This window comes from Triticum urartu, chromosome 1 (assembly GCF_003073215.2).
Source record: "Triticum urartu cultivar G1812 chromosome 1, Tu2.1, whole genome shotgun sequence".
Taxonomy (NCBI): domain Eukaryota; kingdom Viridiplantae; phylum Streptophyta; class Magnoliopsida; order Poales; family Poaceae; genus Triticum; species Triticum urartu.
In genome coordinates, this window is record NC_053022.1 from 171,450,528 (window position 1) to 171,476,700 (window position 26,173).

Below are 26,173 nucleotides of genomic sequence, written 5' to 3' on the forward strand. Positions count from 1 at the left end.
GTGAGAATGTTCTATTGTACAACTCTCATTTTAGATTTTTTTTGCAGGAAAACTTCTCTCCAAATGGGAAGGACCCAATATGATCAAAGAAGTTTATCGCGTCGGAGCTATCAAGATCAATAATGCCAAGGGCACTAATCCGAGAATGGTTAGTGGACAAAGAATTAAGCATTATATCTCAGGTATGCCTATTAATGTTGAAACTAATATAGTTCAAACTATGACACCGGAGGAACACATAAGAGAGACCTTCCGGAACACTCTAGAACCCTGAAAAAGAGTAGGTATGTGATACGGTAAGTAAACCGACTCCAAAATTTCCATAAAAAATATTTTTGTCCATTTTCGAACATTAGAAACATATAAAATAAGAAACAACCAAGGGGACCCGCGAGGAGGTCACAAGGCAACAGGGCGCGCCTAGTTGTCTTGTGGGCCCCTCGTGTGCCATCCCGACTCTGTTTTCTTCTGGAATACCTGTTTCGCAAGATACAAATTCTTTATATACACTCCTAGATGTTTTGACCACTATAGCACAAGAATCTCTTCTATTCTTGTTTCGTGCTATTTTTCTGACACATCTAGATCACCATGGCTCCATCAAGTTCATCCAAGGACAAGTTCTATGAGAAGGTCATCAACCGTTACCTACTAGAGGTGATGAAACACCCTCAAGCCAACGAGATGCGTGAGGGGATGCTTCATATCCAGGACGTTCAAGGGCCCAAGAAGACCGGAAGCGAGGAGGCCAGGCTCGAAGCAGTGGATCAAGAGATCTTCAAGTGCCAAGGGATGGTGGAACGTGGACTTAACACCAACCACTCCATGATCATGGAATTTGTTCATGAGCACAAGGTGGACAGCAGGGAGATTGGGGATGCCATCTTCAACCTCAATGACCAGATTGATTACCTTCAAGCCCATGTTTTTAACTTACAAAACCAAAATTTTGAGTATGAAGCAAAATTTAAAGGTGTGAGTTTACCTGTAGGTTTTGGAAATCCGGAAACCTGTTCATCCTTCTATGATGGAGAGCCTATGCCATGGGATACGGAGGACAAACCCAGTACTTCATCATCACCATCATCACCGAAGAAAGAGACTTGATTACACGGGTATGGGCATCACCCTATGCTTGTGCCATGCTTGGGGGGAGGTACCCCAGTATCGTATCACCATCACGTTTAATATCTTTACCTATGTTAGTTTGATCCTTAGTTATTTCATGATTTAGAAGAATAAAAGTTTAGTAGGATCTATTTCTAGTGCAAGTTTCGTGATCTATCTATCTATGTAATATAGTTGAGAGTTATATAATAGAGTAGTTTGAGTTTTGCTTCTTTACTTTTATGTTTCAATCTTAGCAATGAAAATAATAAAAATATCATATGCTAATCCCATGGAAAGTAATGACTTTACATAAATAAAAGTATACTTGATAAAATTTGTTGGAAGTTAACAAACATAGTATTGGTCAATGATGCAATTCAAGAAAGATTAATAAGGGAAGAGGAGTTCATATATAAATATACTATCTTGGACATCTTTTATGACGGTGAGCTCCCATTAAATATCTTATGTTAATTAGTTAAAATTGGACAAGGAAGACAATGTGATGAGTTATGTTTGCTTATATTCATAAAGAAGTTATATTGTCATCGATCCTCCAACATGTGGTGCTTGCTCAATATCTTTTGCTAGCCAAAAATCCGCACCAAGTAGAGATACTACTTGTGCATCCAAAACCCTTAAACCCAATTTCATGTCATGAGAGTCCACTATATCTACCTATGAATTGAATAAGATCCTTAAGTAAGTTGTCATCGGTGCATAAAGCAATAAAAATTGCTCCTAAATATGTATGATCTTTTGTTGTAAGGGAAAATAAGCTTTGTATGATCGTGTGATGGTAAAGAAATAAAGGTGATAGACTGCATAGTAAAGGTTGCTATCACAAGGGGCATTATAAAGTGACGTTCCTTTACATTAAGAGTTTGCACATCTGAAAATAAAAAGCACATGATAACATCTGCTTCCCTCTGTGAGGGGCCTATCTTTTACTTTTCTGTATTTATTCTCTATGCAAGAGTCAATAGTGTTCTTCTCTAATCCTTTTTCAGTTTTTCTCTTTGCAAGCATCATGTGGTGGGGAAAGATCTAGGCACATATATATCTAGTTGGATATGACTAATCATGAGTTATTATTGTTGACATTACCCTTGAGGTAAATAAGTTGGGAGGCAAAACTATAAGCCCCTATCTTTATTTGTGTCTAACTAAAATTTTTGCTCCATATATATGTCATGAGTGTCAGCAATCATAGAAGACTAAATGAGAGTTGAGTATGTTGACTTTCTAAACAAAAACTCTTACATAAGATTTGTCCTGAGAATATGATGAGTTGTAATTGTTTCATTGACCAAGAACATAGTTTGTTAGTTTTCAAGAAAGTTTATGCCTTATACTTTGTTGCTATGATGAATTGTTGTTTGCTCATGAGAAGTTTTATGATGATATATTATTGCGATGATAATGGTCATGATGCTACTATGTTTGTATTTGGTTTTTATTGACACCTCTCTTTCTCTAAACATGTGGTCATGATTATCGATTTCGGATTTCGCTTGAGGACAAGCGAAGTCTAAGCTTGGGGTAGTTGATACGTCCATTTTGTATCATGTTTTCCTACTGTTATTTATAATGTTTTTGATCATTATAACATTTTGTGATGCAATTCTAATGCCTTTTCTATCTTAATTTGCAAGATTTACATAGAGATGGAGATTGCTAGCAGCTGGAATTCTGGACCTGGAAAAGATACATCAGAGATACCTATTCTGCAGAACTCCAAATGACATGAAATTTCACAAAGAATTTTTATGGAATATATAAAAATACTGGAGCTAAGAAGTACTAGAGGGGGCTCACCAGTTGCCCACAAGGCAATAAGGCTCAGCCATCCCTGGGCGCGCCCTGATGCCTTGTGGGGCCCACAGCTGGCCTGCGGCCCCCATCTTCTGATATATGAAGGGTTTTGACATAGAAAAAATAAAGGGAGGACTTTTGGGATGAAGCGCCACCGTCTCGAGGCGGAACCTGGGCAGGAGCACTTTAGCTCTCTGGTGAAGCGATTCCGCTGGTGACACTTCCCTCCGGGAGGGGGAAATCGAAGCCATCGACATCACCAACAATCCTCTCGTCGTGGGAGGACCAATCTTCATCAACATCTTCACCAGCACCATCTCATCTCAAACCCTAGTTCATCTGTTGTATTCAATCTTTGTCTCAAAACCTCTGATTGGTACTGATACGTCTTCAGTGTATCTATAATATTTGCTTGTTCCATGTTGTTATATTATCATTCTTGGATGTTCTATATTCATTCTATAGCAACTTTATATCATTTTTGGGACTAACCTATTGACATAGTGCCTAGTGCCAGTTGTTTTTTTCTTGTTTTTACTTCGTAGAATATCCATATCAAACGGAGTCCAAACGCAGCGAAACTTTTTGGAGATTTTTTTGGACCGGTGGATCTCGGGTAGGGGGTCCCGAACTATGCGTCTAGGCCGGATGGTAACAGGAGGCAGGGGACACGATGTTTTACCCAGGTTCGGGCCCTCTTGATGGAGGTAAAACCCTATGTCATGCTTGATTAATATTGATGATATGGGTAGTACAAGAGTAGATCTACCACGAGATCAGAGAGGCTAAACCCTAGAAGCTAGCCTATGGTATGATTGTTGTTCGTCCTACAGACTAGAACTCTCTGGTTTATATAGATACCGGAGAGGGCTAGGGTTACACAGAGTCGGTTAAAATTGTAGGAGATTTACATCTCCGTATCTCCAAGCTTGCCTTCCACACCAAGGAAAGTCCCTTCCGGACACGGGACGAAGTCTTCAATCTTGTATCTTCATAGTCCAGGAGTCCGGCCGAAGGTATAGTCCGGCTATCTGAACACCCCCTAATCCAGGACTCCCTCCGTAGCCCCTGAACCAGGCTTCAATGACAAAGAGTCCGGCGCGCAGATTGTCTTCGGCATTGCAAGGCGGGTTCCTCCTCCAAGTACTTCATAGAAGATTTTGAACACAAAGGTAGTGTCCGGCTTTGCAAAATAAGTTTCCACATATTGCCATAGAGAGAATAATATTTACAGAAATCTAATCTGCTGACGTATTCCGTAGCGTGACATCACACCATGGCCAAGTCTTTATTCAAATCGTTTTACTGTCCCACCTCAGCGCGTTTAGCGAGGCGGTTTCCTTGGCATGTCTTGTTAAAGCAGAGATCGTGTCCCCTTATTCCGGGATTCTCATCAATACGGGTGTGGGTAACCCAACCGCGCCATTCACTATGGCGCTTGGGAGATAAGCAAGTTTTACCAGGCTGGTGGGGGCGCATAGTCGTTCGCTCATATAAGGGGATAAGGATCCACCTTTTCATCCACGCCTTCTTCCTCCTTTGCCTATCCATTTCCGCGCACTCGAGCTCCAGCGCCCAAGTCCGCACACCCCACCTCAACCTTCTCCAGCCATGTTCGGAGCGGGAGGCAAGTGGATGGTCTCCTCCGTCACGGAGGGACATATTAAAAGACTGAGGAAGGCCGGATACTTGTCTAACGACATTGCGCACCGGCTTCCCGAAGAGGGGAAGCTCATCCCCACCCCTAGGCCCCATGAGAGGGTGGTGTTCCTCCCCCATTTCCTCCATGGACTGGGCTTCCCTCTCCGCCCATTTGTCCGGGGGCTCATGTTATACTATGGCCTGGATTTCCACGATCTGGCCCCGAACTTTGTCCTCAACATCTCGGTGTTTATCGTCGTGTGCGAGGCTTTCTTCCGCATCCGCCCCCATTTCGGCCTATGGCTCAAGACTTTCAATGTCAAGCCGAAGGTGATGCGCAGCACCCAAGCGGAGTGCGGAGGCGCCATGGTGGGCAAGATGCCCAACGTACTATGGTTTGAGGGCTCCTTCATGGAGTCCCTAAAGGGGTGGCAATCGGGGTGGTTTTACATCACCGAGCCCCGCGACCCTGAATGGGTCGCAGCCCCCGAGTTCCGATCCGGACCCCCTACGCGGCTCGCCTCCTGGAAAGAGACGGGCCTGTCGTGGGTTAAAAAAGGAGAGCTGACCGGACTCCAAACATGCGTCCAAACCCTGGTGGACAGGAAGCTCAAACTTGTCAACGTAGTCCAGGTTATGCTCATCTGCAGGATCCTCCCGTGTCAACAACGGGCTTTCAACCTGTGGGAGTTCGACCCGGCGCGGCACCGAACTCTGAGCAGGCTCTTCGACACGACGTACGAAGATGCCTGGAAGGTGCTTTTCAAGGGCGCCGAGGCCCCCGCATCCGCTACCGAGGATCGCGGATTCAGCATGCAGCGTCACGCTCGTGCGGTAAGCTGCTTTTACCTTTTACAGGGTATTAGTTTTTCATAGTTTGACTCCATGCGGGATCTAAGCTCCCTTACCTTTGACAGGATTGGTAGGAGACGTCCGGACAGATCAACTATCCGGCTCCTTTGCCCGAAGGCCCAGCGGACGCTCGCTTGGCGAAGCTGCTGGTTCCGGCACCCTACGTGGTGCCGGAGAAGAAGGCCACGGGGACTCGAAAGAGTGCCCGGCGCCAGGAGGTGTCAGATTCATCATCCGATGACTCCAAGGCGCACTCCTCCCATGAAGACGAGGAGGAGGAAGAAGAGACCTCTCCCCCTCCAGCGGGGGGAGGGAAGAAAAGGAAGGTCGCCCCAACCGTGGAAGCCGAAGGGTCCAATAGGGGGAAGACCCCTCCTCCGGACTACTCCACCAACGCCGACAACGGCGAAGAGGAGTGGCCGCACAGGGCCAAGCCCCTGGCGAGATCATAAGTATCTGGATACCAGAGTGATTCATAGTATTCCCCCATTGCACAGTTTTTCCTTACGTCGAACATGATTGTGCAGTCCGCCCAAGGCCGGGCTCGACGATTCATCGAGCGGCTCCCTGGATTCGTCGGATGTGAATTCGCTTCCGACGGCTTCCTCCCCCCACCCTACGGATGGCGCTAAGGTGGCGTCCCAACAGGTTCCAAGCCAGGAGGAGGTGGTCCTGGAGGCACCGAAAGGCAACCTCCCGGACTCCAGGCGTAAAGGGGGTAGAACCCCCAAGGGCTCCAAGTCCGGCCTTGAGCCGGACACCGCGCCGGAACCTTCAACGGTTCCGGACTCCGGTAGGCAGCCTCCTTCCAAGAGGAGCAAGCCTACCGAGCCGGTGACCTCCCTCCAACCGGAGGCACCGGACAGTTTGCTGGAGACGCTTAACGGCGCCTCCATCGACGAGGAGCACCGCACTATTATGAGTGCGGTGATCCAGAAGGTTCAGTCCGCCAAGAGCAGACTGACTGAAGCCTGTGCCAGCCTTCTAGCAGGCTTTGAGGTAAGTCAAGAATATGTAAAAATATTACCGCATAGACAGTAGCCCCTGATGCTCTGTTCGGCGTTCGGAAAGGAAAGCCGAATAGTGGATCTAATAACATTCGCAGGAGTCTAACATGATCAAGTCAATATGCGTATGCAGGCTTCGCTACTGGCCTCTGCCGCACTGACTGCGGAGGTGGATACACTGAAGCAGAACCTCGAGCGGTCCGAGCAAGAGCTCGTCCTAGCCAAGCAGCAGCTCGAGGAGAAGGAAGGTAAGGAATACCTTATTGAAATATGTGAAAGGTGCAATTGCAAAAAGTGACAGGATTAACGCGGCTATTGTAGGGGCCACAACTGAGGTGGCGACCCTTAAGCAAGCGTTGTCCAAGGCCGAGAAGAGGGCGGCCACGGACCACACCGAGCGGGAGAAGCATGAGACGCAGGTTGGCGAGGATCGGCAAGAGCTCCAGGCTCTCATGAAAAAACATGAGAGTTTGGAGCTTGACTCGAAGACGCGAGAGTCTGAGCTTCTGGCGGCCATTGAAGATGCCAAGTCTGCCAAGGCCGAAGCCCAGAAGGCCCTCCAAGAGGTTGAGGCAACAAAAAATATAGCGGCGGGTAAGGCATTCTTTATGCAAAGCAAGCACGTCAAAGTGAATTACTTGTCACTTACCGAATCCGGAGCTCTCCAGGAGCATTCGCAGACTTGCCCCGTAGCGTGTCGGATGCCGCCGCCTTCTACCGAGCCGAGGAGGGAAGCTCGACGAAGAAGGTGTTCTGGTCTCAGTATGCTGAGGCCGAACACCCAGTGCCCTTAAGCGACCAGCTGAAACAGCTGGTCGAGCTCCATAAGGTGGCCGAACGGGCCATGAAGGGCCTCATAGTCCGGCTGTGGACTGGAGAGGCCATGCCTGGGAGCTACCTCGGGCTGGTGAGGCGGCTGGTGGAGGCCTGTCCAAGGCTCGAAGTCATCAAGCACTCCATATGCATCGAGGGTGCCCGTAGGGCGCTTTCCCGTGCGAAGGTGCACTGGGGCAAGCTGGATGCTGAGAAGCTTGTGAAGGATGGGCCACCGCCGGGCAAGGAGCATCGCAAGCCCGAGATGTATTATGAGGGCGTTCTGAAGGGTGCCCGCCTTGTGGCGGATGAATGTTCCATGGATGTAATATTTCAGTAAACTTGCTCGTTTTGTCCTGTGCGCTGAAAACTTGTTCATGTGTGCTAAGCAATGCTTTTTGAATTTAAAATATTACCTTCTGTTCGCCTGTTTATCAAATTTGAGAGATGGCGAGTCGTCGGCTTCTGCCCCCATGGCACGAGTGCTGGGGTGTTCGGGATAAACATGAGCGCTCTTTTTCCCATTCTTGGGTCCTTCGAGGGAGGCGCTCAACACAACAAACAAGGCAATCGGACTATAATGCTTGAACACTCTCACTTAGCCATAGAATTCTATAATTTTAAATTTCGGCGAAGCCCCTGGTATTCGAAAGACCGAGTTCGGGGTGCTATCCATGCCTAGGCCGGACAAAGTCGACTCCTCGCTCTAAGCGGCATAAGTCTTTAGGGACTCGAAAACCTCTCGAACAGCGACCAGCTCTCGCCTCATCATGGCAGTCAGTTTTAGCTTTCTCTACTGAGGTGCTTAGCCCAGCTCAACTGGGGCACAATCGCAGTAGTTCTCCTAGTGCTACCTTAGCCGATATAACGGAACGTAAGGTACCAAAACATAGGAGCCAGGCAAACCCAACTATTGATCCAAGACATGATTCAGAGCCGATGCATATAATGCTATAAGTTCGGGGTGCCGCACTTGTGAAAGTGTTCGGACTTCTCACACCGTATTGTGGGGTACTTAAGCCCCTGTCGTATTGGCCGTACCAAAGTGTATGGGTGCAACATGTCATTAATGAACATATATTCGTAAAAAAGAGGTAATGCGATAATAGACGGAAGCTATGCATTGTTTATTTAAAAAAGCTGCGATCAAAGTAGAACGATACAAATAGTGCGATAAGCAAAAGATGGGACTATCAAATATGTCCTTTCCAGGGGCGAGCTGCGGAATGTTATGCGAAACAGGTATACTGCTCGTTATAGAGACCACCTTAGAGTTCCGTAGTGCGGCGTAGCTTTCTGCTTCCCTGGTTGTATCGTTTGTGTGGCAATTGTACTGCCGGACAAGCCTTTCGAAGAATGGAGTCCTAAAAATAAGAGAAAATTAAGAAATCGGCAGCCCCTAGTGCGGTTTAAGCCGCATTTCGGGCGTGCCGTGATGGTGCCCCTCCCCCTGTGCCCATGGTATTTCCAGAGCGTACTTATGTACGCGCAGCACTGGTTTCGCAAGTTCGCGAGGGCTGGGGTTGGGGCCGCATTGCTATGCTTGCTCTGAACGTGCCGGGCGGTCTTGGTGTAGGTTACTCCGGGCGCGCTAGACGGTGTCCAGACGTTTAATGGCCGGACTAGAGAATTTCCTTGAGAGGCTGCTTTGTACTTCCGCTACGATAGCCGTCGTATGCTCCTCCGTTTGGAGAGAGCGTTCGGTGTTTCCATTGACCGTGATGACGCCTCGAGGGCCTGGCATCTTGAGCTTGAGGTATGCGTAGTGCGGCACCGCATTGAACTTGGCAAATGCGGTTCACCCGAGCAGTGCGTGATAGCCACTGCGGAACGGGACTATGTCGAAGATTAACTCCTTGCTTCGGAAATTATCTGGAGATCCGAAGACCACTTCAAGTGTAACTGAGCCTGTACAGTTGGCTTCTACACCTGGTATGACGCCTTTAAAGGTCGTTCTGGTGGGTTTAATCCTCGAGGGATCGATGCCCATTTTCCGCACTGTATCCTGATAAAGCAGGTTCAGGCTGCTGCCGCCGTCCATAAGGACTCTAGTGAGGTGAAATCCGTCAATAATTGGGTCTAGAACCAATGCAGCGAATCCGCCATGACAGATGCTACTAGGTGGTCCCTTTGATCAAAAGTGATCGGGCAGGAAGACCATGGGTTGAACTTTGGGGCGACTAGCTCCATCGCGTGTACGTCCCTTAGCACACGCTTCCGCTCCCTCTTGGGGACATGGGTTGCGTATATCATGTTCACCGTCCGCACTTGTGGGGGAAAACGTTTCTGTCCACTGTTGTTCCGCGGCCGGGGCTCCTCCTCGTCGTCGCTATGCAGCCCCTTGTCTCTGCTTTCGGCATTTAATTTGCCTGCCTTCTTGAACACCCAACAATCCCTGTTGGTGTGATTGGCTGGTTTTTCGGGGGTGCCATGTATCTAGTATGAGCGGTCGAGTATTCAGTCCAAACTGGACGGGCCCAGAGTATTTCTTTTGAATGGCTTCTTCCACTGACCGGATTTAGAGCCTCTGAATCCGACATTAACTGCTGTAGCATTGTCGCCGTTAATGCGGCGCTTTTGCTTGTTGCGACGCGACCTGCCACTGTTGTCCTTGGTATCTGAATTACCAGGGCTCTTGGTCATGTTATTGCTGCGAGCTAGCCAGCTGTCTTCTCCCGCGCAAAAGCGGGTCATAAGTATCGTGAGGGCTGCCATAGATTTCGGCTTTTCCTGTCCTAGGTGCCGTGCAAGCCACTCGTCGCGGATGTTATGCTTGAAGGCTACTAGGGCCTCTGCGTCCGGACAGTCGACGATTTGATTTTTCTTGGTTAGGAACCGTGTCTAGAATTGTCTGGCCGATTCCTCTGGCTGCTGAATTATGTGGCTTAGGTCATCGGCGTCTGGTGGTCGCACATAAGTGCCCTGGAAATTGTCGAGGAATGTGGCTTCCAGGTCCTGCCAACAACCAATTGATTCTGGTGGCAAGCTGTTAAGCCAATGTTGAGCTGGTCCTTTAATCTTGAGTGGGAGGTATTTGATGGCGTGTAGGTCATCACCGCGGGCCATGTGGATATGAAGTCGATAGCCCTCGATCCATACCGCAGGATCTGTTGTGCCATCGTATGATTCGATGTTCACGGGTTTGAAACCCTCGGGGATTTGATGATCCATTACTTCATCTATGAAGTATAGTGGGTGTGCGGCACCTCTGTATTGGGCTATATCACGACGCGGCTCAAATGAGCTTTGTCTACTGTGTTCGGCCCGGCCGGATTTACTATATCCGGCGTGACGAGTACCGTCTCGTGTCGTGGGGTGCCCACGTGATCCGTAGATCGATCTTGTTTGCCTTGCCTTGTCCTCCAATATGTCTCGCAGGTCTGGCGCATTTTCCCATGCCTTGGTATTTTTTGAGCGGCATCGGGGTGCGGCTTGAGTGGAGGGCCGAGAGGCCTCTCTGTCGCGGCCACGGGGTGGCCGGTCGGCCGCATCATGCATTGGTGATGTAGGTTTAAGTGCTTCCTCCTCTAATTGGGGTAGCAACCTACGCTTTGGGTAGCTCTTGGAGGGGCGTTCGAGTTCATACTCTTCGGCCGCAAGGACTTCAGTCCATCTGTCGGCTAGCAAATCTTGATCAGCTCTAAGCTGTTGCTGTTTTTTCTTGAGGCTGCTCGCCGTGGCCATAAGCCTGCGTTTGAAACGCTCTTGTTCGACGGGATCCTCCGGCATGACAAATTCATCATCGTCGAGGCTTGCCTCGTCTTCGGAGGGAGGCATATAATTATCATCCTTGACCTCTCTGTCTGCCGCTCTCTCATGAGGGCTGGCTTCTCTATCCTCCTGTGCTGAATCTTGCCGGAGGTGGTTGTCTTCGGCACTGTCCGGGGTGTTATTATCCCCCATGCTGGAATCACCATTTTTGTTTTGGCGGGATTTAGAGCGGTGCCCCTGACGCCGGCGCTTAGGCTGCTTCTTGGAGGGGTCATCCTCCGCTGTTCCATCACCATTGCCTTCTTTTGGGGTGTCCACCATGTATATATCATACGACGAGGTGGCTTTCCAGTGCCCTATAGGCGCTGGTTCTTGATCGTCTCCTGCATCGGCGTCCATACCGTCGATGTCTTCGGAGTCGAAGTCGAGCATGTCGGTTAAATCATCGACAGTGGCTATGAAGTGGGTGGTGGGTGGGCTTTGAATTTCTTCATCATCCGCATCCCAACCTTGCTGACCATAGTCTGGCCAGGGCTCTCCTGACAAAGAGAGAGACTTTAGTGAATTCAGAATATCACCGAAGGGTGAGTGCTGAAAGATGTCCGCGGCAGTGAACTCCATGATCGGCGCCCAATCGGGTTTGATCGGTCGGGGCGCGGAGGGCTCGGAGTCTGGAGAGGAGTCCGACTCCTTGGAGTCACGGACTTCGCAGAGAATAGGGCTAGTGTTCGGCTCGATCGCCATAGATATTGCAGCCCCCGAGGCGGTGTCTAACCACCCATCCTCGGTTGGTGTGATCGGCTTCGAGCTAGGGGTCGGAGCGGACACAAGTGTGGCCTCCAGGACACTGTTCGGCGGCAGAGCTAAATCATGCCCATCGTGAGAGTGCGGCATGCTCGGCTGTGGCTCGAATCCATCGAAGATCAAGTCTCTGCGGATGTCGGCCGCGTAGTTCAAACTTAAAAATCTGACCTGATGGCCAGGGGCGTAGCTTTCGATCTGCTCCAGATGACCAAGCGAATTGGCCTGCAGTGCAAAGCCTGCCAAATATGAAGATCTGTCCGGGGAGAAAAGTATCACCCTGGATCGCATCGCCGTTGATGATCGGAGAAGCCATCGGGCCTAAAAGTGACGACACAGAGGAACTCTCAATGAAAGCACCAATGTCGGTGTCAAAACCGGCGGATCTCGGGTAGGGGGTCCCGAACTGTGCGTCTAGGCCGGATGGTAACAGGAGGCAGGGGACACGATGTTTTACCCAGGTTCGGGCCCTCTTGATGGAGGTAAACCCTATGTCCTTCTTGATTAATATTGATGATATGGGTAGTACAAGAGTAGATCTACCACGAGATCAGAGAGGCTAAACCCTAGAAGCTAGCCTATGGTATGATTGTTGTTCGTCCTACGGACTAAAACTCTCTGGTTTATATAGACACCGGAGAGGGCTAGGGTTACATAGAGTCGGTTACAATGGTAGGAGATCTACATATCCGTATCGCCACGCTTGCCTTCCACACCAAGGAAAGTCCCTTCCGGACACGGGACGAAGTCTTCAATCTTGTATCTTCATAGTCCAGGAGTCCGGCCGAAGGTATAGTCCGGCTATCCGGACACCCCCTAATCCAGGACTCCCTCAGAGTCCAAACGCAGCGAAACTTTTTGGAGATTTTTTTGGACCAGAAGACACCTTGGGGAGCAAGAAAGCACCTAGGGGAGGCCCATGGGGACCATAACCCACCATGGGCTTGTGGCCCACGGAAGTCTCCTCCACCGCCTCTTCACCCTATAAATTCCCAAATATTCCAGAAACCCTAGAGGAGTCGATGAAAAATAGTACCAGCTGCCGCAAGTTCCAGAACCACGACATCCAATCTAACACCATCACGGAGCTCTCTCTCTCTCTTTCTTTATTTGATTATCAATACAATGGTCTCTTGGAGATCTATTTGATGTAATGACTTTTTGCGGTGTGTTGTTGGGATCTGATGAAGTTTGAATTTATGATCAGAATTTTATCCATGAATATTATTTGAGTCTTCTTTGATCTCTTATATGCATGATTATTTATAGCCTCGTATTTCTTCTTCGAATCTTTGGTTTAGTTATGCCAACTAGATTGATTTTTCTTGCCATGGGAAGTGGTGCTTTCTGATGGGTTTGATCTTGCGGTGTTCTTTCCCAGTTACAGAAGGGGCAGCAAGGCATGCATGTATTGTTGCTATTAAGGATAACAAGATGGGGCTATTCCTACACTACAAAAAAAGACACTTCCGTGATGATACTTGTTTGTCACAGTAGGTCACATTTTTCTCATGCATGTACATCCATGACAATTTTATTATAGAATCAAGATAGTCATACATGTGCTATCGTAGAAGTGTTCCATGACATTACCAAAAATATCATCACGGAAGTGTCCACTTCCATGACAATAAATCCTGCGTCATAGAAGTGCTTTCTTTAAGGGTGACCAACACGTGGCTCTATCGGGTCACCGTAACGGCTCACCGTTACGCTATCGGGTCCGGTTTTGGATCCGATAACCCGTTAACAGCCCCGGCCAATGGGGATTTTCCACGTGTAAAATCATCTTTGACTGGAGGAAACACGTGTCGGCTCACCGTTGGGGCAGATGTCGTCCACTCATTGGACCAAAGGCGCCTATGATACATCGACACGTGGCATAACCCAATAGAGGCCCATTCCTGTGAAAAGGCCGGCCCGTTTGACTTGGTCAAAAGGTGGCGGGCCGGCCCACGGAAAGCCTGTTAACGGCATGTTCGCATATAGCCCATTTACAGCCCGCTAACCCAGGGCCCGTTACGACCAATCCGAATTAGGCCCAGTAGCGTCAGCTGGGCCCTCCAATATGATTCCAGCCCATTTTAACTTCCGGCCCATGTATAGCCCATGAAGTCTTTCGGCCCATATGAGGCCCTTTGTAACTCTTGGCCCATTAATGGCCCGTGGTGAAACTGGCCCATAATGAACAGTGTATCACTTTATACCCATTAACGGCCCATTATACCATTGAGCTGTTTCCAGCCCATGTTATCTTTCGACCTTCTCAGGGACCATTTATTCTTGGGCTAATTTCCAGCATTCGGTTACTTGCGGTCCGTTACTGTCATTTTATGCTTGTGGGCCAAATTCAGACCGTGGTTTCAATCGGCCCGTTTGTGGCCCGTTAATATGTTGGGCCATTTTCATAGCGTCATCAAATACGGCCGATTAACGATGGCCCGTTATGGTCGACCCATGAACGGACGATTCCAACTCTAGCCCATTTACGGCCATAATGTGGTATGTTATTGGCCCATGTTTGGGCAATCGATCATACGGCCTGCAGAAGGCCCATTGATGATACGGCCTGTAGAATGCCCATTGATGATACGACTCATAGAAGGCCCATTGTTTCTATGCCCCGTAGAAGGCACATTGTTTCTGTGGCCCGTAGAAGGCCCAGTGTCACTACGATAAATATGTAGCCCATGGTTATTGTGGCCTACTTTTAAAAAATAGGTTATTGCGGCCACTAGCAAACCGCAAAAAAAGAACAGCACTGACTACAAGCAAACAAATAAACAAGACAACAAGGAAATAAATAAGCAAGCAACTTATGCTTGGCTATCACGGCTATTACACATATTACATCCACTAGGCATCAAAGTTTGCCACCAGTGCAAATATAGGGAACAAAGCAGCATATCATATACACTGGTTGTCAAAGTTGGTGACCAGTGCAAATAAACACTGCAGCAAAACAAGTCCAGAACTGAAACCACTTCAGAAGATCTCAAGAAACAATATCCGGGGTACCCATAATGCTCGCAAGATGCATAGCAAGCTTATTAACTTTATCTTGTTTGGCACTTAAATCCTCCAGCGCTTGCTGTTGCACCAGAAAGTATGCATCTAAATTCTGTAGGGACTTCCTTAGTCCTTCAGCTTCCTGTCGCAGCACATCTGATCGATGTCTTTCAACTTGAAACTGAGACTCAAGAAGAATAACTGATCCAGGCAGCGAGTTCGAAGAGCTTGTGCCAGTAGTAGTGGCCAGTAACTCGAACACTACATCAAGACATGACTTTTTGGGTTCTCTCACTTTCGTCAAGGTAGTTTTTATCAGCTTTCTTGGAGACCAACAGGGATGTCTCACTATCTTGAACCTTATCTGCATTACTTCCTTTACCATTGCATAACGGGGTACTGTTTTCCAATATTTTGTCTGCATTCTAAAAGAGAAACAAGCAGACACATCACAGGTTTACCCTGTTGTATATGAAACTCATTTTGGTAAATCAATTCAGTAGTAAAGTGCACAAGATAACAGCATAAAACAAACATATATCTATGGACCATGGTCACTTTATGGTCTATATCATTCTAGTTTTTGTTGCCAAATCAAGATAGAGACACAATTCAAATAATATTTGTTCAAGACAAAGCAGAATAGACAGAATATAAGTGTGGGAAACTATAGAGCAATAACAATACTTGTAATGTGCATGACATGAGAACATAACTCTTTATTCAATTGAAACTTAAATCAACATAGAGCAAGTTACAACAGCAAACCAGTTAAAGAAACAGGTTTAAAACATACCTGTTGCGCCATTGGAGTTTCAATTCCATCCTTCAAATTTGAAAATAGTTGGTCTGGGTAAATACAGTGATGCAAGAGCAAAGGAGTATGAACCATAGCTACAAAACCTGACCTGAGAACAATTCTTCTTCTCCTTTAAGCGTTGAGTTGGGATTCGGAGTGGTGGTCCTCATGCTTTGGGCACTGCAATTCCCTTACTAACTGCTCGTGTTTGGGTGCTCTGTGGTGGAGACGGTGTTGTGTCAACTGGAACTGGGTTACTATCTGCTGGGGTTGGGGTTAGAAGGGGTGTAGTTGGTTCTCTGCCCAACTGGGTAGGGTTACAATCTGTGAGAGTCTGGGTCATGTGTGGTGGGGCTGGTTCTTGGGCAAGTACAACCGTGGTTCTATTTGCATCAACTGGTAGCACTATCTTTTCTGAAGACCGTGTTGTTACTCCCTTAGATACTGTCGTCACCCTCTCCAATTCAAATGGCTGATAAACAAGAAAAGTAATTAAATGTACAACATTGTATGATAGACAGGTGCAATGGATAGTGGGGAATAAAAGAGGGCATGAAATAATTCACGTTTATGTTGTCTAACCAAACAGTATAGCATGACACAATTTCACATATATGATGGCTAACTAAACAGGATAGCATGACACAATTTCACATTATGATGGCTAACTAAAAAAGATGGAAAGACATAGTTCAAAATATGATGACTATGTAAACAGGATGACATGATATAACTGTATAATATGTTTATTAAATAGGTTGGCATGCCATAATTCACATAGATGCCGCCTATAGAAACATGATAGTATGATATAATTCCCGAATAGAATGAAATAATTCAAAATATGATGATTGTAAACACTAAACAGGATGAGATGATATAACTATATGATGTCTTTATTAAATGGGTTGACATGCCATAATTCAGATAGATGATGTGTATGTAAACATGATGGCGTGATATAATTCAAATATATGATTTATATAGTAAGCAAGTAAGCAGATGGCAATCCATATATGATGTAAAAACTAAGCAATGCAAGAGAACATGCATGACATGGGTAATATAACCCTGCCAAGTTTGAGCATAGACCTCAGGGGGGAAATACGACTGGTCATTAGTCTCTGAATCCTCCTCTGAGGAGGTCTCTGTATCCAGCAAGATGTTTGCTTCAGCAGGTAGCATTGTCTGCTCTGAATACCTTGTTTTCACTCCAGATACTTCCATCACCACTTTAAATGGCTGATGCACAGGAAGAGTAGTTGAATATACAAACATTGTCGACAAATGGAACACGTAATACAAAAAAATGATAGCATGATATAATTCACATACATGATGATTGGCTCAACAACATGGCATTGCATAATTCACATATATAATGCCTTTGTAACAAGATAGCATTGCATAATTCACATATATAATGTCTTGCAACAATATGGCAATGCATAATTCACATATATGGTAACTAGACACTAAACAGGTGGCATTCACACAAATCATGTCTAAACTAATCAAATGACATAGCAATGCAAGACACCATACGCATAATATGACCAACATAACCCTGCCAAGTTAGAGCATACACCTCGGGGGGGGGGGAATAGGACTGGTCATCTGTCTCTGAATCCTCCTCTGAGGAGCTATCCGTAACCAGCGAGATATGCGCTTTGTCAGATAGCATAGTCTACTCTGAAGACCTTGTTTTCACTCCAGAATTTTCCATCACCGTGTCAAATGGCTGATGCACATGAAGAGTAGTTGAATGTACTAACGTTGTTGACAAATGTAATACGTAACGAAAAAAAGGATGGCCTGATATAATTCACATATAAGATGACTGGCTAAGCAGGATGGCATTGCAAAATTCACATATATGATGCCTGGCTAAACAAGATGGCGTTGCATAATTCAAATAAACAATGAATAAACTAAACAGATGGCATTCACACAAAGCATGTCTAAACTAAGCAGTTGACACATTTGTTGTATAAAGTAAGCAATGCAAGGCACCATATTCATGATATAACCAACATCATCATGCCAAGTTAGAGCGAAGACCTCAGGGGGTAAATAGGAGTGGTCTTCTCCTTCTGAATCCCCCTCAGAACAGATATCTTCCTCTTGATTACAATCCAGAATGGGTGGAGGGGGGCTGCCTTTGCGCCTACCATGGAGCGACGTCTACATGAAATTTTATTGCCACGCAAGGCTCGTCTCTTTTGCTCTACATGTTCAGTTCCATTGTGTACAATAACTGACATGCATAGGAATAAAACATAGTGAGATTATGTAAGGAGTGCATGCAGAAATCCAGAGTGATGGTAGCAACCTGTGGATAGACCCAAAACCAATGATAGCAGGCAGATAATGGCTTCAGTTAAAAAATACAGATAATGGCTTCTTTACTGTTAGTTTCCCACCCAACATGAAACTCATAGTAGACACCAGAGATTAACCAGATAGTAGATGGATACTATTGATTGCAGACCCGATATGTACCCCACAACCATTTAAAAACTCAAGTTTGACCATTAGTTTGGAGCTGACTCAGAGTCTAATCGGTGAACAGGATGATAAAGTAGCATGTAATATTAAGCGATGAATAACGTAAGCAGACACGAAAGAGTGCGACCTCTCTTGCGGACCCATGTAGTCCTCGAGGTCATCTGCTCTGTTGATGATGGTAATGTAGTTGTCATAGCTGCCGGTAGGGGGGAACAAGATCTGAGGCGGCGAAAGACGGTCTGGAGGCCAGATCCCTGCTGTGCTGGACCCTTCTGTCGTTGGAGCAGCTGAGCTTGGGTGGGCGATGGCGCAGTAGGAGCAGAACAAACCACACAAGGTTTTCTTTGACAACTATCTGTAAGAGAAGTAATTCTATAAGGGCTCGTTTGAATTGGAGGCTTCTAACAACGCAGGGATAGGAAATACCCAGTAATAGGATAGGAATGTATGTGCAAAACAGAGAGTTTAAAAACATAGGATTTCTGCCAATCTGGGTGTTTGGTTCACAAGAATTGGAAGATCATAGGATGCAAAGAAGCATGGTGAGATTAAGTCAAACCACAAGAAAATGTAGGGTTATAATGCTATTATGCTACTATCTCTTAGTATTGTGCTTCATCAATAGGAATTTGAAAAGGAGGACAAGTGGAAGTTAAAATCCGTACGGTTTTTCTTTCAAGGAGACACTAAAGGAACAAATCCTACAATTTTCCTTTGCTCCATTCCTTTGAACCAAATGCATGAATAGTAGTACCATAGGAAACTTTCCAATTCCTATGTTTTTCCTTCACTTTTCCTTTCAAGCACTGGCGATTCTAGTAGCCAGGCTTGAGCAAGAAAAAGCTACACTCAAAAAATGTTTTTGTGCTACTTGCCTACTTCTACTACTTTGGACCCAGGCCACTGCCCTACTAGCTCAACTCCCAGGCCCATCGACAAATGCACAACTCAAACACGCAGAGATAAATAATGATGGCGTTCAAGAGAGTCCATCACGGATAGCTAAGTTGCCTGGTACCTCATTGTTTGTCATATAGTAGGAGAAACTAATCGTATTTCACGTTACTATGTGTGCTCAGTGGACAATATATATAACATGTAGAGTAAAAAGAGATGCAACAAGTGTACAACCTCTTTCACGAAGCCATGTCGATCTCAGCATGATTGGGTTGGTCGGTGAGGATGATCCGGCTGACTTGGTTGTCAGAGGAGGGGAAGAAGATCTTAGGCATCTTGAGATGGAGCCCGGGGTACTGCTCCGCTGTGATGGAGGGTTTCATCGTTGGAGCAGCTCCGGTGAGTTGTACGACGCCGAGGCTGAAGCAGGATAGGAGAGACAACGTTAACCTGAGTGGAATTCTAATAGCATCTCCAATAGATGACGTAAAATACATAACCACAAAGTTCTAGATGTAAAATACATCAGCCGCTCATCTCTGAACTTAACTGTCGAAACTGAATTTAACTGTTGAAACTGAACTTAATTGTTGAAACTGAAGTTTGCTATCGAAACTGAATTTTATTGTCGAAACTGAACGCACTAGCTAGTAGCAGAAAAGCAGTAGCAGCAGCAGCGCGTGCGAGAGCTGAACGACTGAATTTTTCATCTCTGGTCAGTCGATTTTCTAGCCATTGGATATGAAATCAAGGGCCTGTAGTTCAACTTCAATCTCCACCCCCTGAGCCGCCAGCCACCACCGACCAAACCGCCGCCCTACGCCGCCCGCGGCCGGCGGTGCGCCATACCGACCACCCCGAAACCACTCCCCACCACCGGTCCGCCGCCGCCCCGACCATCCCTCTAGGCCCCCCATGCCAAGCTTTTTCTCTGGCGATCCCCACGCCACCGCCCCACCACTGTCGGCGACCACCGCCCCCACCCTGAACCCTAAGATACATAGTGGGGTACCTCTCCGGTGAGCCCCCCTCCCTGTTGCGGCTGGTTCTTCCTTAACTCCGGCGAGCCCCCCACCCCCTGAAAATCGACTGACCCAAAATTTGATTCAGTCGACTGAAGTGTAGCTAAATTGGAGCAGCATCGCAAACAAGAGCAAGGGTGAGAGCAGCAGCGTGAGCAAGAGCAAGAGCAGACCAAGCAGGGGACCAAGAGCAAGAGTAGAGAACCAGCGCGAGCGAGAGCTAAAGCAGCAGCAGCTCCTACTGATGTGGACATCGCCACCGAGGGAGCGACGTCGTGGAAGAAGTGACCGGCGACGCTGTCGTGGATGGAGCCACGCCGTGTCGGCTCGGGACCGAGCGCCGGCAGCACCGTGAGATCGAATCAAGAAGAAAATGCGGTGATTAGTGTACAACCTCTTTGGTGGAGCCGATTAGGCCTCAGCTTCATTTGAGGAAACGGTGATGGTGATGCTCTTCCGGTGGTGCAGGTGAAGACGGCGGTGTGGGAATGGAGGTGGCGCGAAAGACGAGGGGAACGTCGGGGCAGCTCCTTGGAGGTGGAGGACGGGGTGGCTGAACCGGCGGGACGACGAGATCGACGACAGATCCTCATCCGGTACGATGGATGAGGGACGTCGAGGTGTTTCTGTGGACGACGTCTTCGGTGAACAGGGTCCGGCTGGGTGGCGGACGGAGGAGGGTGTGGGGCTTCGCGGGTTTTCGCAGCCTCGGTGTATGAATGGGTGGGCGGATGGGATGGGAGTGGGGAACCGTGGCTTAGGGATGTGCTTGTCCGAAATGTGGGGTAATATAAGAAGTACCCCCACCATTTTGAGCTAGGTGGTTCTTTCGGTTTAGGGGTACCACGGGCATTTCGCGTGTCGGGATTTCACAGGAGGTGGGAGTTTTTGTGCGCATTGTAATTTTGGAATAGCAAGGAGCGGGTTGAGATGGAGGGAGTTGTCAGAGCACAATGAGAAAAAGATATATCTTAAATATTTCGGGGTAACAAGGCGCAGGTTGATATTTCTGGACAAGCCCAATGTGTACTGTACCAAATCAATTTGCACTTCCGTCAACGAAAAAACAAAAAGAAATCAATTCGCAGCACAGAAGAGAGTCTAGTCCTGTGTACTATACCAAATCAATTCACACTACAAATGTCATTCAAAACTTTGAATTCATCTTATGTTCAATTAAAATATTTCGCTACGTGTATAATGCATCCAACCTGGTACTCAAGTGAATGTTTTAGTGCATTCCAAACATATATACTACCACTTCAATATGAACTAAATTTGAATTGGTTTCTCTATTTGAATAAGATCTACAATAATGATTGTTGTGAAGTCAAACCATTTGAATTCGTTTCTCTATTTTAATAAGATCTACAATCATCATTATTGTCAAGTTAAACCATCATTTGTGTTTTATCTTCACAGCACACCACATGATTACTCTCAAGTTAGATATGAACTATGTGTACTATATGAACCCGAACTTGATTTTTTGAATCCACTTTATGTTGATTTCAAATCACAGTACATTTCAAGCTCTAGCTAGATCTTCATAATCTAAACCATGTCTCATATGTATAATGTGTTTATCACATAATGTATGGTGCCCCGCCCCCTACGCCTACAAGTATTTAGATGTGAGTTGCAAACACCACACGTTACCACAAATTCAAATAAAATGTGAGATTGTTTGATATATAGTATTGTTTAGATTGTTCGATATTTAGTTGTAAGCTGCAAACACCGCACATTATCACAAATTGAAATAAAATATGAGATTATTCGATATATACTATGGTTTAGATTGTTTGACATTTAGCTGTGAGTTGCAAACGCCATGCATTATCACAATATGGTATAACATGTGCAAAACCACTGCACGCGTATCACCGCTATATTCATGCATGCATATGTTTATAACACTATGATCTCCTATTCAAACATATGAATGCACTTTCATATCAAATTATGATCTTTGTTAGTCTCTTACACCCACACAATCCTCTAACCTTTGTAGCTAGCACTAACTTTCTCTCGTGCATGCACACGCCCTCCTCGCCCTCCCCCTCCCTCAGCATTCTATCCATCGCACACATTATTTTTTTTCTTTAGGTTGTTCTCCCACAGTCTCCACAACTCCTTTCCGACACACACCGATCGATAAACCTCTCCAGCGTCTGCCTACAACATACGTACACACGTGCTACCTCTTGAGCACTGCGTTGGTTTTCCCTTGAAGAGGAAAGGGTGATGCAGCAAAGCAGCGTAAGTATTTCCCTCAGTTTTTGAGAACCAAGGTATCAATCCAGTAGGAGGCCACACACGATTCCCTCGCACCTACACAAACAAATAAACTCCTCGCAACCAACGCGATAAAGGGGTTGTGAATCCCTTCAAGGTCACTTACGAAAGTGAGATCTGATAGATATGGTAAGATAATATTTTTGGTATTTTTATGATAAAGAGAAATAAAGATGCAAGTAAAATAAATGGCAAAGGAAATAACTAAGTATTGGAAGATTAATATGATGGAAAATAGACCCGGGGGCCATAGGTTTCACTAGTGGCTTCTCTCGAGAGCATAAGTATTACGGTGGGTGAACAAATTACTGTTGAGCAATTGAAAGAATTGAGCATAGTTATGAGAATATCTAGGTATGATCATGTATATAGGCATCACATCCAGGACAAGTAGACCGACTCCTGCCTGCATCTACTACTATTACTCCATACATCGACCGCTATCTAGCACACATCTAGTGTATTAAGTTCAAGAGAACAGAGGAACACTTTAAGCAAGATGACATGATGTAGAGGGATAAACTCATGCAATATGATATAAACCCCATCTTGTTATCCTCGATGGCAACAATACAATACGTGCCTTGCTGCCCCTACTGTCACTGGGAAAGGACACCGCAAGATTGATCCCAAAGCTAAGCACTTCTCCCATTGCAAGAAAGATCAATCTAGTAGGCCAAACCAAACTAATAATTCGAAGAGACTTGCAAAGATAACCAATCATACATAAAAGAATTCAGAGAAGATTCAAATATTGTTCATAGATAAACTTGATCATAAACCCACAATTCATCGGTCTCAATAAACACACCGCAAAACAAGATTACATCAAATAGATCTCCACAAGAGAGGGGGAGAACTTTGTATCGAGATCCAAAAATAGATAAGATGCCATCTAGCTAATAACTATGGAACCGAAGGTCTGAAGTAAACTAGTCACACTTCATCGGAGAGGCTATGGTGTTGATGTAGAAGCCCTCCGTGATCGATACCCCCTCCGGCGGAGCTCCGGAAAAGGACCCAAGATGGGATCTCGTGGATACAGAAAGTTACGGTGGTGGAATTAGGGTTTTGGCTCCGTATTTGGTAGTTTAGGGGTATGTAGGTATATATAGGAGGAAGAAGTACGTCGGTGGAGCAACATGGGCCCCACGAGGGTGGAGGGCGCGCCTGGGGGGTAGGCGCACCCCCTACCTTGTGCCTTCTTGGTTGATGTCTTGACATAGGGTCCAAGTCCTTTGGATCACGTTTGTTCCAAAAATCATGTTCCCGAAGGTTTCATTCCATTTGGACTCCGTTTGATATTCTTTTTCTGCGAAACTCTGAAATAGGCAAAAAACAACAATTCTGGGCTGGGCCTCTGGTTAATAGGTTAGTCCCAAAAATAATATAAAAGTGTATAATAAAGCCCAATTATGTCCAAAACAGGATATAATATAGCATGGAACAATAAAAAATTATAGATACATTGGAGACGTATCAAGCATCCCCAAGCTTAATTTCCTGCTCGTCCTCGAGTAGGTAAATGATAAAAACAGAATTTTTGATGTGGAATGCTACTTGGCATAATTTGAATGTAATTCTTCTTAATTGTGGTATGAATATTCAGATCCGAAAGATTCAAGACAAAAGTTCAATATTGACATAGAAATAATAATACTTCAAGCATACTAACTAAGCAATTATGTCTCTTCAAAATAGCATGCCCAAAGAAAGTTATCCCTACAAAATCATATAGTCTAGCTATGCTCCATCTTCACCACACAAATTATTTAAATCATGCACAACCCCGATGACAAGCCAAGCAATTGTTTCATAATTTTAGTGTGCTCAAACTTTTTCAATCTTCACGCAATACATGAGCGTGAGCCATGGACATAACACTATAGGTGAAATAGAATGGTGGTTGTGGAGAAGACAAAAAAGGGGGAAGATAGTCTCACATCAACTAGGTGTATCAACGGGCTATGGAGATGCCCATTAATAGATATCAATGTGAATGAGTAGGGATTGCCATGCAACGGATGCACTAGAGCTATAAGTATATGAAAGCTCAACAAAAAGAACTAAGTGGGTGTGCATCCAACTCACTTGCTCATGAAGACCTAGGGCATTTTAAGGAAGCCCATCATTGGAATATACAAGCCAAGTTCTATAATGAAAAATTCCCACTAGTATATGAAAGAGATAACATAGGAGACTCTCTATGAAGATCTTGGTACTACTTTGAAGCACAAGTGTGGTAAAAGGATAGTAGCATTGTCCGTTCTCTCTTTTTCTCTCATTTTTTCATTTGGTCCTTTTCTTTTTTATGGCCTCTTTTTATTTATTTATTTATTTATTTATTTAGTCCAGAGTCTCATCCCGACTTGTGGGGGAATCATAGTCTCCATCATCCTTTCCTCACTTGGGACAATGCTCTAAAAATGATGATCATCACACTTTTTTATTTACTTACAACTCAACAATTACAACTCTATACTTAGAATAAAATATGACTCTATGTGAATGCCTCCGGCAGTGTACTGGGATATGCAATGAATCAAGAGTGACATGTATGAAAGAATTATGAATGGTGGCTTTGCCACGAATACAATGTCAACTACATGATCACACAAAGCAATATGACAATGATGGACCGTGTCATAGTAAACGGAACGGTGGTAAGTTGCATGGCAATATATCTCGGAATGGCTATGGAAATGCCATGATAGGTAGGTATGGTGGCTGTTCTGAGGAAGGAATATGGTGGGTATATGATACCGGCGAAAGGTGTGTGGTATTATAGAGGCTAGCAATGGTGGAAGGGTGAGAGTGCGTATGATACATGGACTCAACATTAGTCATAAAGAACTCATATACTTATTGCAAAAATCTACAAGTTATCAAAGCAAAGTATTACACGCATGCTCCTAGGGGGATAGATTGGTAGGAAAAGACCATCGCTCGTCCCCGACCTCCACTCATAAGGAATACAATCAATAAATAAATCATGCTACAGGAATCACAAACTTTATCACATAACGGTTCACCATACGTGCATGCTACGGGAATCACAAACTTTAACACAAGTATTTCTCAAATTCACAACTACTCAACTATCATGACTCTAATATCACCATCTCCATATCTCAAAACAATTATCAAGTATCAAACTTCTCATAGTATTCAACACACTCATAAGAAAATTTTATTATTAATCTTGAATGCCTAACATAATTAAAGCAATTTACCATGCTGTTTTGTAGGACCCTCAAAATAATCTAAGTGAAGCATGAGAGAACAATGGTTTCTATAAAACAAATCCACCAACGTGCTCTAAAAGATATAAGTGAAGCACTAGAGCAAAAACTATATAACTCAGAAGATATAAGAGAAGCACATAGAGTATTCTAACAATTTATGAATCATGTGTATCTCTCTCAAAAGGTGTGCACATCAAGGATGATTGTGGAAAACTAACAAATAAAGACTCAAATAATACAAGACGCTCCAAGCAAAGCACATATCATGTGGTAAATAAAAATATAGCACCAAGTAAAGTTACTGATGGAAGTAGACGAAAGAGGGGATGCCTTCCGGGGCATCCCCAAGCTTTGGCTTTTAGGTGTCCTTAGATTATCTTGGGGGTTCCATGGGCATCCCCAAGCTTAGGCTCTTGCCACTCCTTGTTCCATAATCCATCAAATCTTTACCCAAAACTTGAAAACTTCACAACACAAAACTTAAAGTAGAAAATCTCGTGAGCTCCGTTAGCGAAAGAAAACAAAACACCACATCAAGGTACTGTATTGAACTCATTATGTATTTATATTGGTGTTAAACCTAGTGTATTCCAACTTCTCTATGGTTTATAAACTAATTTACTAGCCATAGATTCATTAAAATAA